Source organism: Hyla sarda, unplaced genomic scaffold (genome assembly GCF_029499605.1).
Source record: "Hyla sarda isolate aHylSar1 unplaced genomic scaffold, aHylSar1.hap1 scaffold_446, whole genome shotgun sequence".
Taxonomy (NCBI): domain Eukaryota; kingdom Metazoa; phylum Chordata; class Amphibia; order Anura; family Hylidae; genus Hyla; species Hyla sarda.
The window spans coordinates 196,286-210,549 of record NW_026610459.1 but is presented as its reverse complement, the minus strand read 5'-3'; the positions used below and the strand labels follow the sequence as shown (position 1 = coordinate 210,549).

At 46.2% G+C, this 14,264-nt stretch overlaps 6 non-coding genes across 6 annotated transcripts; all 6 read right to left on the bottom strand.

Annotated features, from left to right (window-relative positions):
* Positions 1-94: 94 nt before the first annotated feature.
* LOC130334923 (U2 spliceosomal RNA) lies at positions 95-285 on the bottom strand. The gene has a single exon (XR_008876644.1). It is a non-coding gene; the product is annotated as a U2 spliceosomal RNA (small nuclear RNA).
* Positions 286-2,878: 2,593 nt separating this feature from the next.
* Positions 2,879-3,069, bottom strand: LOC130334922 (U2 spliceosomal RNA). The gene has a single exon (XR_008876643.1). It is a non-coding gene; the product is annotated as a U2 spliceosomal RNA (small nuclear RNA).
* A 2,093-nt stretch (positions 3,070-5,162) lies between these two features.
* On the bottom strand, positions 5,163-5,353 carry LOC130334921 (U2 spliceosomal RNA). The gene has a single exon (XR_008876642.1). It is a non-coding gene; the product is annotated as a U2 spliceosomal RNA (small nuclear RNA).
* Positions 5,354-7,443: 2,090 nt separating this feature from the next.
* Positions 7,444-7,634, bottom strand: LOC130334920 (U2 spliceosomal RNA). Its single transcript, XR_008876641.1, has one exon. It is a non-coding gene; the product is annotated as a U2 spliceosomal RNA (small nuclear RNA).
* A 2,084-nt stretch (positions 7,635-9,718) lies between these two features.
* On the bottom strand, positions 9,719-9,909 carry LOC130334919 (U2 spliceosomal RNA). The gene has a single exon (XR_008876640.1). It is a non-coding gene; the product is annotated as a U2 spliceosomal RNA (small nuclear RNA).
* Positions 9,910-12,000: 2,091 nt separating this feature from the next.
* On the bottom strand, positions 12,001-12,191 carry LOC130334918 (U2 spliceosomal RNA). Its single transcript, XR_008876639.1, has one exon. It is a non-coding gene; the product is annotated as a U2 spliceosomal RNA (small nuclear RNA).
* Positions 12,192-14,264: the final 2,073 nt, after the last annotated feature.

Genomic DNA, 14,264 nt, shown 5'->3' with positions numbered 1-14,264 from the left:
TTCAGCAGCAGCAAGGCCCACAGGGCTGGCTAGCTGGCTAGCCAGCAAGCAGGTAGCAATGAAAGTAGGAATCTTTCTTTTTAACCCTGTAAGGGGGTGGTGCACTGTACCCGAAGATACTGCCATATCGGGTCAATGCATAGGGCGACGGAAGCAAGCTTCGAAATCGGCCCCCGTTCTCAAAAATCCATTTAATATATGGTCCCCAGATAGGGGACGTATCAGATATTAAACTGATAAGAACAGATACTACACTTGATCTTAGCCAAAAGGCCGAGAAGCGATAACCGTGAAAGGGGCGGGCCCAACAAGGTCCCCTTCATGGGCACTATCACTGCTTGCTGTCAGGGAGGCTGCCAGACAATTTTCCATGCACACTCTGGGCTGGGGGGCAGTCAACCACCAGTACACACAGCAGAACCTAAACCCATACCATTATTGCTAAGCAGCAAGACAGGGGCCCATTGCACTCCCACGGGGCCTTTTTAAATGCAATCCATAACCCGGATTTGCCAGGAACCCTTCTTACTCCTCCTACTTGCATGTGACACTGGGCTTAGGATCTGCATAGGAAACACACACACAAGCACACACCTACCTTTGTTGCCTGCAGATGCCTCCTTGGCTGTCCCCAAACGGTATCAAACCAACACCCACGGGAAGCTGTAAGCATAGAGGACATGCCTGCACCCCATTGGACTTACCTGTGTGGGTTAAATCCGGGTTATTTGACAACCTATGGCGGTGATGGTTCTGCTCAGGCAGAGCAGTGCTGATGCTCCTCATAAAGCTGTCGCTGCTGTGAAGGTTCTAGGTGACATCACAAATCCCTATGGTTACATACACAACAAAGCTGGGTTGTTGTTGTTTACACTCTGCAAGGCCTGTGGAAGTGAGTGACATCATAGCACTGTAGTTCTGAGGGTTCTAGATGGATGCAACAATCTCCTGTTGCTTCTATGAAGGCCATAATAGACGACATCACCAAACAGCTCCATAGTCACATACACAGCAAAGGAGAGATGTTGTTTACACCTAGTGATGTCAGTGGTATTGAGTGACATCACAGCACAGTGCTAAGGCTCCTGGGCCTGGACACAGCAGCGGCTGCAATATCTCAACGGAGAATACGTTTATATATATGTGTGTGTGTGCGCGTATATATATATATATATATATGAAAACCAACGTAGAAAAAGAAGAACAAGTGGCACTGCCAGAAACCACAGGGTCTAAAAACAAAGGATACGCTTTGGAGGTATATAACAGATAGGATCTTGTACATAGGGTCCCATCGGAGGTGCTAGGTGAAACAGAACGATATCAGTAAATGAACAAACATAGAAAAAAACCACACCTGCACTCACCGCAAGGGTACCGCAATTCCGGCCTCACTCAGACGGTGCCTATAATCCAAGATCGGGCATATCAGAAGTGGAGCGCTCAGAGAAGGCGACTGCCGGCGGTTTCACGCAATCACTATGCGCTTCATCCGGAGGCCGGATGAAGCGCATAGTGATTGCGTGAAACCGCCGGCAGTCGCCTTCTCTGAGCGCTCCACTTCTGATATGCCCGATCTTGGATTATAGGCACCGTCTGAGTGAGGCCGGAATTGCGGTACCCTTGCGGTGAGTGCAGGTGTGGTTTTTTTCTATGTTTGTTCATATATATATATATATATATATATATATATATATATATATTTCTCCGCCGAAATCACTTTTAAACCCATTTCCACCTTTTTTTCCCTTCTCTTCCTCTTACTTTTTTTTCACGTTTTTTTACGTTTTTCTCCTTTTCGCCTCTTTTCTGGGCGTATTATTCTTCTTTTTCTTCTTTTTTTTCGTCTAATGCATACCCCATCAGTGCAGCAATGCTTATTCAATACCGCCAGCAGATGGAGACACTGGGGGATAATTTTCTAAGGATTTATACTGATTTTTCCTGTCTGAATTTGTCGCACAGAAAGTTGCAGGCCGAATATGTGTGACATTTCTGCGACTTTAGCTTCTAGAGCATTTTTACAACATTATACATAGGTGCTGAATACATAAAAAGCGACTGTTCAGCGACAGACAAGTCGCATCGGCTGAAAGTAGGCCAGAATGTCAGTCCATGTTGGAGCAGGTTTAGATACAGTCTAAAGTATAGATCTCAAAGTCTGTGCACAGAATTTAGCAAGGGCCTCGCACCTTCTGATGCATCAGGTAGGTGCACAATAGCATAGCCTAACCCTCTGTACTTTGGTCTATATTGATGCGGGACATAGACAGCCAGCTGATGACCAATCCATTAGTGCAATGGATGGCTGGAAGCATTTGTCTTTGCCTTTGCAATACCACAGAAGCAATGCATGGTCAATGTACAGCAATGACACACCTGTGTGAACAGCCAGGAGACCCCCCCCCCCCCCCCCCCATGTTATGTTACATAGTTACATAGTTAGTACGGTCGAAAAAAGACATATGTCCATCAAGTTCAACCAGGGAATTAAGGGGTAGGGGTGTGGCGCGATATTGGGGAAGGGATGAGATTTTATATTTCTTCATAAGCATTAATCTTATTTTGTCAATTAGGAACATTCAGCACCCACCCGCTATCAAGGCAGCTGCCTATCATGTCATGCCCTACCTGCACAGGTGTGCTGGCTACTCAAATGATCCAATTAAGGAGGCCATTTAGTCAGCAGCAGCAGAAGTCCTGTGCCTGGACGCTCCAACAGCGGCCAGACACAAGCAGAAGCAGCAGAAGCAGCAGCAGCAGCACCACCTTTTGTTTTTTGGCTGCAGCAGCAGCAAGGCCCACAGGGCTGGCTAGCTGGCTAGCCAGCAAGCAGGTAGCAATGAAAGTAGGAATCTTTCTTTTTAACCCTGTAAGGGGGTGGTGCACTGTACCCGAAGATACTGCCATATCGGGTCAATGCATAGGGCGACGGAAGCAAGCTTCGAAATCGGCCCCCGTTCTCAAAAATCCATTTAATATATGGTCCCCAGATAGGGGACGTATCAGATATTAAACTGATAAGAACAGATACTACACTTGATCTTAGCCAAAAGGCCGAGAAGCGATAACCGTGAAAGGGGCGGGCCCAACAAGGTCCCCTTCATGGGCACTATCACTGCTTGCTGTCAGGGAGGCTGCCAGACAATTTTCCATGCACACTCTGGGCTGGGGGGCAGTCAACCACCAGTACACACAGCAGAACCTAAACCCATACCATTATTGCTAAGCAGCAAGACAGGGGCCCATTGCACTCCCACGGGGCCTTTTTAAATGCAATCCATAACCCGGATTTGCCAGGAACCCTTCTTACTCCTCCTACTTGCATGTGACACTGGGCTTAGGATCTGCATAGGAAACACACACACAAGCACACACCTACCTTTGTTGCCTGCAGATGCCTCCTTGGCTGTCCCCAAACGGTATCAAACCAACACCCACGGGAAGCTGTAAGCATAGAGGACATGCCTGCACCCCATTGGACTTACCTGTGTGGGTTAAATCCGGGTTATTTGACAACCTATGGCGGTGATGGTTCTGCTCAGGCAGAGCAGTGCTGATGCTCCTCATAAAGCTGTCGCTGCTGTGAAGGTTCTAGGTGACATCACAAATCCCTATGGTTACATACACAACAAAGCTGGGTTGTTGTTGTTTACACTCTGCAAGGCCTGTGGAAGTGAGTGACATCATAGCACTGTAGTTCTGAGGGTTCTAGATGGATGCAACAATCTCCTGTTGCTTCTATGAAGGCCATAATAGACGACATCACCAAACAGCTCCATAGTCACATACACAGCAAAGGAGAGATGTTGTTTACACCTAGTGATGTCAGTGGTATTGAGTGACATCACAGCACAGTGCTAAGGCTCCTGGGCCTGGACACAGCAGCGGCTGCAATATCTCAACGGAGAATACGTTTATATATATGTGTGTGTGTGCGCGTATATATATATATATATATATATATATATATATATATATATATATATATATATTTCTCCGCCGAAATCACTTTTAAACCCATTTCCACCTTTTTTTCCCTTCTCTTCCTCTTACTTTTTTTTCACGTTTTTTTACGTTTTTCTCCTTTTCGCCTCTTTTCTGGGCGTATTATTCTTCTTTTTCTTCTTTTTTTTCGTCTAATGCATACCCCATCAGTGCAGCAATGCTTATTCAATACCGCCAGCAGATGGAGACACTGGGGGATAATTTTCTAAGGATTTATACTGATTTTTCCTGTCTGAATTTGTCGCACAGAAAGTTGCAGGCCGAATATGTGTGACATTTCTGCGACTTTAGCTTCTAGAGCATTTTTACAACATTATACATAGGTGCTGAATACATAAAAAGCGACTGTTCAGCGACAGACAAGTCGCATCGGCTGAAAGTAGGCCAGAATGTTAGTCCATGTTGGAGCAGGTTTAGATACAGTCTAAAGTATAGATCTCAAAGTCTGTGCACAGAATTTAGCAAGGGCCTCGCACCTTCTGATGCATCAGGTAGGTGCACAATAGCATAGCCTAACCCTCTGTACTTTGGTCTATATTGATGCGGGACATAGACAGCCAGCTGATGACCAATCCATTAGTGCAATGGATGGCTGGAAGCATTTGTCTTTGCCTTTGCAATACCACAGAAGCAATGCATGGTCAATGTACAGCAATGACACACCTGTGTGAACAGCCAGGAGACCCCCCCCCCCATGTTATGTTACATAGTTACATAGTTAGTACGGTTGAAAAAAGACATATGTCCATCAAGTTCAACCAGGGAATTAAGGGGTAGGGGTGTGGCGCGATATTGGGGAAGGGATGAGATTTTATATTTCTTCATAAGCATTAATCTTATTTTGTCAATTAGGAACATTCAGCACCCACCCGCTATCAAGGCAGCTGCCTATCATGTCATGCCCTACCTGCACAGGTGTGCTGGCTACTCAAATGATCCAATTAAGGAGGCCATTTAGTCAGCAGCAGCAGAAGTCCTGTGCCTGGACGCTCCAACAGCGGCCAGACACAAGCAGAAGCAGCAGAAGCAGCAGCAGCAGCACCACCTTTTGTTTTTTGGCTGCAGCAGCAGCAAGGCCCACAGGGCTGGCTAGCTGGCTAGCCAGCAAGCAGGTAGCAATGAAAGTAGGAATCTTTCTTTTTAACCCTGTAAGGGGGTGGTGCACTGTACCCGAAGATACTGCCATATCGGGTCAATGCATAGGGCGACGGAAGCAAGCTTCGAAATCGGCCCCCGTTCTCAAAAATCCATTTAATATATGGTCCCCAGATAGGGGACGTATCAGATATTAAACTGATAAGAACAGATACTACACTTGATCTTAGCCAAAAGGCCGAGAAGCGATAACCGTGAAAGGGGCGGGCCCAACAAGGTCCCCTTCATGGGCACTATCACTGCTTGCTGTCAGGGAGGCTGCCAGACAATTTTCCATGCACACTCTGGGCTGGGGGGCAGTCAACCACCAGTACACACAGCAGAACCTAAACCCATACCATTATTGCTAAGCAGCAAGACAGGGGCCCATTGCACTCCCACGGGGCCTTTTTAAATGCAATCCATAACCCGGATTTGCCAGGAACCCTTCTTACTCCTCCTACTTGCATGTGACACTGGGCTTAGGATCTGCATAGGAAACACACACACAAGCACACACCTACCTTTGTTGCCTGCAGATGCCTCCTTGGCTGTCCCCAAACGGTATCAAACCAACACCCACGGGAAGCTGTAAGCATAGAGGACATGCCTGCACCCCATTGGACTTACCTGTGTGGGTTAAATCCGGGTTATTTGACAACCTATGGCGGTGATGGTTCTGCTCAGGCAGAGCAGTGCTGATGCTCCTCATAAAGCTGTCGCTGCTGTGAAGGTTCTAGGTGACATCACAAATCCCTATGGTTACATACACAACAAAGCTGGGTTGTTGTTGTTTACACTCTGCAAGGCCTGTGGAAGTGAGTGACATCATAGCACTGTAGTTCTGAGGGTTCTAGATGGATGCAACAATCTCCTGTTGCTTCTATGAAGGCCATAATAGACGACATCACCAAACAGCTCCATAGTCACATACACAGCAAAGGAGAGATGTTGTTTACACCTAGTGATGTCAGTGGTATTGAGTGACATCACAGCACAGTGCTAAGGCTCCTGGGCCTGGACACAGCAGCGGCTGCAATATCTCAACGGAGAATACGTTTATATATATGTGTGTGTGTGCGCGTATATATATATATATATATATATATATATATATATATATATTTCTCCGCCGAAATCACTTTTAAACCCATTTCCACCTTTTTTTCCCTTCTCTTCCTCTTACTTTTTTTTCACGTTTTTTTACGTTTTTCTCCTTTTCGCCTCTTTTCTGGGCGTATTATTCTTCTTTTTCTTCTTTTTTTTCGTCTAATGCATACCCCATCAGTGCAGCAATGCTTATTCAATACCGCCAGCAGATGGAGACACTGGGGGATAATTTTCTAAGGATTTATACTGATTTTTCCTGTCTGAATTTGTCGCACAGAAAGTTGCAGGCCGAATATGTGTGACATTTCTGCGACTTTAGCTTCTAGAGCATTTTTACAACATTATACATAGGTGCTGAATACATAAAAAGCGACTGTTCAGCGACAGACAAGTCGCATCGGCTGAAAGTAGGCCAGAATGTCAGTCCATGTTGGAGCAGGTTTAGATACAGTCTAAAGTATAGATCTCAAAGTCTGTGCACAGAATTTAGCAAGGGCCTCGCACCTTCTGATGCATCAGGTAGGTGCACAATAGCATAGCCTAACCCTCTGTACTTTGGTCTATATTGATGCGGGACATAGACAGCCAGCTGATGACCAATCCATTAGTGCAATGGATGGCTGGAAGCATTTGTCTTTGCCTTTGCAATACCACAGAAGCAATGCATGGTCAATGTACAGCAATGACACACCTGTGTGAACAGCCAGGAGACCCCCCCCCCCCCCCCCCCCATGTTATGTTACATAGTTACATAGTTAGTACGGTCGAAAAAAGACATATGTCCATCAAGTTCAACCAGGGAATTAAGGGGTAGGGGTGTGGCGCGATATTGGGGAAGGGATGAGATTTTATATTTCTTCATAAGCATTAATCTTATTTTGTCAATTAGGAACATTCAGCACCCACCCGCTATCAAGGCAGCTGCCTATCATGTCATGCCCTACCTGCACAGGTGTGCTGGCTACTCAAATGATCCAATTAAGGAGGCCATTTAGTCAGCAGCAGCAGAAGTCCTGTGCCTGGACGCTCCAACAGCGGCCAGACACAAGCAGAAGCAGCAGAAGCAGCAGCAGCAGCACCACCTTTTGTTTTTTGGCTGCAGCAGCAGCAAGGCCCACAGGGCTGGCTAGCTGGCTAGCCAGCAATCAGGTAGCAATGAAAGTAGGAATCTTTCTTTTTAACCCTGTAAGGGGGTGGTGCACTGTACCCGAAGATACTGCCATATCGGGTCAATGCATAGGGCGACGGAAGCAAGCTTCGAAATCGGCCCCCGTTCTCAAAAATCCATTTAATATATGGTCCCCAGATAGGGGACGTATCAGATATTAAACTGATAAGAACAGATACTACACTTGATCTTAGCCAAAAGGCCGAGAAGCGATAACCGTGAAAGGGGCGGGCCCAACAAGGTCCCCTTCATGGGCACTATCACTGCTTGCTGTCAGGGAGGCTGCCAGACAATTTTCCATGCACACTCTGGGCTGGGGGGCAGTCAACCACCAGTACACACAGCAGAACCTAAACCCATACCATTATTGCTAAGCAGCAAGACAGGGGCCCATTGCACTCCCACGGGGCCTTTTTAAATGCAATCCATAACCCGGATTTGCCAGGAACCCTTCTTACTCCTCCTACTTGCATGTGACACTGGGCTTAGGATCTGCATAGGAAACACACACACAAGCACACACCTACCTTTGTTGCCTGCAGATGCCTCCTTGGCTGTCCCCAAACGGTATCAAACCAACACCCACGGGAAGCTGTAAGCATAGAGGACATGCCTGCACCCCATTGGACTTACCTGTGTGGGTTAAATCCGGGTTATTTGACAACCTATGGCGGTGATGGTTCTGCTCAGGCAGAGCAGTGCTGATGCTCCTCATAAAGCTGTCGCTGCTGTGAAGGTTCTAGGTGACATCACAAATCCCTATGGTTACATACACAACAAAGCTGGGTTGTTGTTGTTTACACTCTGCAAGGCCTGTGGAAGTGAGTGACATCATAGCACTGTAGTTCTGAGGGTTCTAGATGGATGCAACAATCTCCTGTTGCTTCTATGAAGGCCATAATAGACGACATCACCAAACAGCTCCATAGTCACATACACAGCAAAGGAGAGATGTTGTTTACACCTAGTGATGTCAGTGGTATTGAGTGACATCACAGCACAGTGCTAAGGCTCCTGGGCCTGGACACAGCAGCGGCTGCAATATCTCAACGGAGAATACGTTTATATATATGTGTGTGTGTGCGCGTATATATATATATATATATATATATATATATATATATATTTCTCCGCCGAAATCACTTTTAAACCCATTTCCACCTTTTTTTCCCTTCTCTTCCTCTTACTTTTTTTTCACGTTTTTTTACGTTTTTCTCCTTTTCGCCTCTTTTCTGGGCGTATTATTCTTCTTTTTCTTCTTTTTTTTCGTCTAATGCATACCCCATCAGTGCAGCAATGCTTATTCAATACCGCCAGCAGATGGAGACACTGGGGGATAATTTTCTAAGGATTTATACTGATTTTTCCTGTCTGAATTTGTCGCACAGAAAGTTGCAGGCCGAATATGTGTGACATTTCTGCGACTTTAGCTTCTAGAGCATTTTTACAACATTATACATAGGTGCTGAATACATAAAAAGCGACTGTTCAGCGACAGACAAGTCGCATCGGCTGAAAGTAGGCCAGAATGTCAGTCCATGTTGGAGCAGGTTTAGATACAGTCTAAAGTATAGATCTCAAAGTCTGTGCACAGAATTTAGCAAGGGCCTCGCACCTTCTGATGCATCAGGTAGGTGCACAATAGCATAGCCTAACCCTCTGTACTTTGGTCTATATTGATGCGGGACATAGACAGCCAGCTGATGACCAATCCATTAGTGCAATGGATGGCTGGAAGCATTTGTCTTTGCCTTTGCAATACCACAGAAGCAATGCATGGTCAATGTACAGCAATGACACACCTGTGTGAACAGCCAGGAGACCCCCCCCCCCCCCCCATGTTATGTTACATAGTTACATAGTTAGTACGGTCGAAAAAAGACATATGTCCATCAAGTTCAACCAGGGAATTAAGGGGTAGGGGTGTGGCGCGATATTGGGGAAGGAATGAGATTTTATATTTCTTCATAAGCATTAATCTTATTTTGTCAATTAGGAACATTCAGCACCCACCCGCTATCAAGGCAGCTGCCTATCATGTCATGCCCTACCTGCACAGGTGTGCTGGCTACTCAAATGATCCAATTAAGGAGGCCATTTAGTCAGCAGCAGCAGAAGTCCTGTGCCTGGACGCTCCAACAGCGGCCAGACACAAGCAGAAGCAGCAGAAGCAGCAGCAGCAGCACCACCTTTTGTTTTTTGGCTGCAGCAGCAGCAAGGCCCACAGGGCTGGCTAGCTGGCTAGCCAGCAAGCAGGTAGCAATGAAAGTAGGAATCTTTCTTTTTAACCCTGTAAGGGGGTGGTGCACTGTACCCGAAGATACTGCCATATCGGGTCAATGCATAGGGCGACGGAAGCAAGCTTCGAAATCGGCCCCCGTTCTCAAAAATCCATTTAATATATGGTCCCCAGATAGGGGACGTATCAGATATTAAACTGATAAGAACAGATACTACACTTGATCTTAGCCAAAAGGCCGAGAAGCGATAACCGTGAAAGGGGCGGGCCCAACAAGGTCCCCTTCATGGGCACTATCACTGCTTGCTGTCAGGGAGGCTGCCAGACAATTTTCCATGCACACTCTGGGCTGGGGGGCAGTCAACCACCAGTACACACAGCAGAACCTAAACCCATACCATTATTGCTAAGCAGCAAGACAGGGGCCCATTGCACTCCCACGGGGCCTTTTTAAATGCAATCCATAACCCGGATTTGCCAGGAACCCTTCTTACTCCTCCTACTTGCATGTGACACTGGGCTTAGGATCTGCATAGGAAACACACACACAAGCACACACCTACCTTTGTTGCCTGCAGATGCCTCCTTGGCTGTCCCCAAACGGTATCAAACCAACACCCACGGGAAGCTGTAAGCATAGAGGACATGCCTGCACCCCATTGGACTTACCTGTGTGGGTTAAATCCGGGTTATTTGACAACCTATGGCGGTGATGGTTCTGCTCAGGCAGAGCAGTGCTGATGCTCCTCATAAAGCTGTCGCTGCTGTGAAGGTTCTAGGTGACATCACAAATCCCTATGGTTACATACACAACAAAGCTGGGTTGTTGTTGTTTACACTCTGTAAGGCCTGTGGAAGTGAGTGACATCATAGCACTGTAGTTCTGAGGGTTCTAGATGGATGCAACAATCTCCTGTTGCTTCTATGAAGGCCATAATAGACGACATCACCAAACAGCTCCATAGTCACATACACAGCAAAGGAGAGATGTTGTTTACACCTAGTGATGTCAGTGGTATTGAGTGACATCACAGCACAGTGCTAAGGCTCCTGGGCCTGGACACAGCAGCGGCTGCAATATCTCAACGGAGAATACGTTTATATATATGTGTGTGTGTGCGCGTATATATATATATATATATATATATATATATATATATATATATATTTCTCCGCCAAAATCACTTTTAAACCCATTTCCACCTTTTTTTCCCTTCTCTTCCTCTTACTTTTTTTTCACGTTTTTTTACGTTTTTCTCCTTTTCGCCTCTTTTCTGGGCGTATTATTCTTCTTTTTCTTCTTTTTTTTCGTCTAATGCATACCCCATCAGTGCAGCAATGCTTATTCAATACCGCCAGCAGATGGAGACACTGGGGGATAATTTTCTAAGGATTTATACTGATTTTTCCTGTCTGAATTTGTCGCACAGAAAGTTGCAGGCCGAATATGTGTGACATTTCTGCGACTTTAGCTTCTAGAGCATTTTTACAACATTATACATAGGTGCTGAATACATAAAAAGCGACTGTTCAGCGACAGACAAGTCGCATCGGCTGAAAGTAGGCCAGAATGTCAGTCCATGTTGGAGCAGGTTTAGATACAGTCTAAAGTATAGATCTCAAAGTCTGTGCACAGAATTTAGCAAGGGCCTCGCACCTTCTGATGCATCAGGTAGGTGCACAATAGCATAGCCTAACCCTCTGTACTTTGGTCTATATTGATGCGGGACATAGACAGCCAGCTGATGACCAATCCATTAGTGCAATGGATGGCTGGAAGCATTTGTCTTTGCCTTTGCAATACCACAGAAGCAATGCATGGTCAATGTACAGCAATGACACACCTGTGTGAACAGCCAGGAGACCCCCCCCCCCCCCCCCATGTTATGTTACATAGTTACATAGTTAGTACGGTCGAAAAAAGACATATGTCCATCAAGTTCAACCAGGGAATTAAGGGGTAGGGGTGTGGCGCGATATTGGGGAAGGGATGAGATTTTATATTTCTTCATAAGCATTAATCTTATTTTGTCAATTAGGAACATTCAGCACCCACCCGCTATCAAGGCAGCTGCCTATCATGTCATGCCCTACCTGCACAGGTGTGCTGGCTACTCAAATGATCCAATTAAGGAGGCCATTTAGTCAGCAGCAGCAGAAGTCCTGTGCCTGGACGCTCCAACAGCGGCCAGACACAAGCAGAAGCAGCAGAAGCAGCAGCAGCAGCACCACCTTTTGTTTTTTGGCTGCAGCAGCAGCAAGGCCCACAGGGCTGGCTAGCTGGCTAGCCAGCAAGCAGGTAGCAATGAAAGTAGGAATCTTTCTTTTTAACCCTGTAAGGGGGTGGTGCACTGTACCCGAAGATACTGCCATATCGGGTCAATGCATAGGGCGACGGAAGCAAGCTTCGAAATCGGCCCCCGTTCTCAAAAATCCATTTAATATATGGTCCCCAGATAGGGGACGTATCAGATATTAAACTGATAAGAACAGATACTACACTTGATCTTAGCCAAAAGGCCGAGAAGCGATAACCGTGAAAGGGGCGGGCCCAACAAGGTCCCCTTCATGGGCACTATCACTGCTTGCTGTCAGGGAGGCTGCCAGACAATTTTCCATGCACACTCTGGGCTGGGGGGCAGTCAACCACCAGTACACACAGCAGAACCTAAACCCATACCATTATTGCTAAGCAGCAAGACAGGGGCCCATTGCACTCCCACGGGGCCTTTTTAAATGCAATCCATAACCCGGATTTGCCAGGAACCCTTCTTACTCCTCCTACTTGCATGTGACACTGGGCTTAGGATCTGCATAGGAAACACACACACAAGCACACACCTACCTTTGTTGCCTGCAGATGCCTCCTTGGCTGTCCCCAAACGGTATCAAACCAACACCCACGGGAAGCTGTAAGCATAGAGGACATGCCTGCACCCCATTGGACTTACCTGTGTGGGTTAAATCCGGGTTATTTGACAACCTATGGCGGTGATGGTTCTGCTCAGGCAGAGCAGTGCTGATGCTCCTCATAAAGCTGTCGCTGCTGTGAAGGTTCTAGGTGACATCACAAATCCCTATGGTTACATACACAACAAAGCTGGGTTGTTGTTGTTTACACTCTGCAAGGCCTGTGGAAGTGAGTGACATCATAGCACTGTAGTTCTGAGGGTTCTAGATGGATGCAACAATCTCCTGTTGCTTCTATGAAGGCCATAATAGACGACATCACCAAACAGCTCCATAGTCACATACACAGCAAAGGAGAGATGTTGTTTACACCTAGTGATGTCAGTGGTATTGAGTGACATCACAGCACAGTGCTAAGGCTCCTGGGCCTGGACACAGCAGCGGCTGCAATATCTCAACGGAGAATACGTTTATATATATGTGTGTGTGTGCGCGTATATATATATATATATATATATATATATATATATATATATTTCTCCGCCGAAATCACTTTTAAACCCATTTCCACCTTTTTTTCCCTTCTCTTCCTCTTACTTTTTTTTCACGTTTTTTTACGTTTTTCTCCTTTTCGCCTCTTTTCTGGGCGTATTCTTCTTCTTTTTCTTCTTTTTTTTCGTCTAATGCATACCCCATCAGTGCAGCAATGCTTATTCAATACCGCCAGCAGATGGAGACACTGGGGGATAATTTTCTAAGGATTTATACTGATTTTTCCTGTCTGAATTTGTCGCACAGAAAGTTGCAGGCCGAATATGTGTGACATTTCTGCGACTTTAGCTTCTAGAGCATTTTTACAACATTATACATAGGTGCTGAATACATAAAAAGCGACTGTTCAGCGACAGACAAGTCGCATCGGCTGAAAGTAGGCCAGAATGTCAGTCCATGTTGGAGCAGGTTTAGATACAGTCTAAAGTATAGATCTCAAAGTCTGTGCACAGAATTTAGCAAGGGCCTCGCACCTTCTGATGCATCAGGTAGGTGCACAATAGCATAGCCTAACCCTCTGTACTTTGGTCTATATTGATGCGGGACATAGACAGCCAGCTGATGACCAATCCATTAGTGCAATGGATGGCTGGAAGCATTTGTCTTTGCCTTTGCAATACCACAGAAGCAATGCATGGTCAATGTACAGCAATGACACACCTGTGTGAACAGCCAGGAGACCCCCCCCCCCCCCCCATGTTATGTTACATAGTTACATAGTTAGTACGGTCGAAAAAAGACATATGTCCATCAAGTTCAACCAGGGAATTAAGGGGTAGGGGTGTGGCGCGATATTGGGGAAGGGATGAGATTTTATATTTCTTCATAAGCATTAATCTTATTTTGTCAATTAGGAACATTCAGCACCCACCCGCTATCAAGGCAGCTGCCTATCATGTCATGCCCTACCTGCACAGGTGTGCTGGCTACTCAAATGATCCAATTAAGGAGGCCATTTAGTCAGCAGCAGCAGAAGTCCTGTGCCTGGACGCTCCAACAGCGGCCAGACACAAGCAGAAGCAGCAGAAGCAGCAGCAGCAGCACCACCTTTTGTTTTTTGGCTGCAGCAGCAGCAAGGCCCACAGGGCTGGCTAGCTGGCTAGCCAGCAAGCAGGTAGCAATGAAAGTAGGAATCTTTCTTTT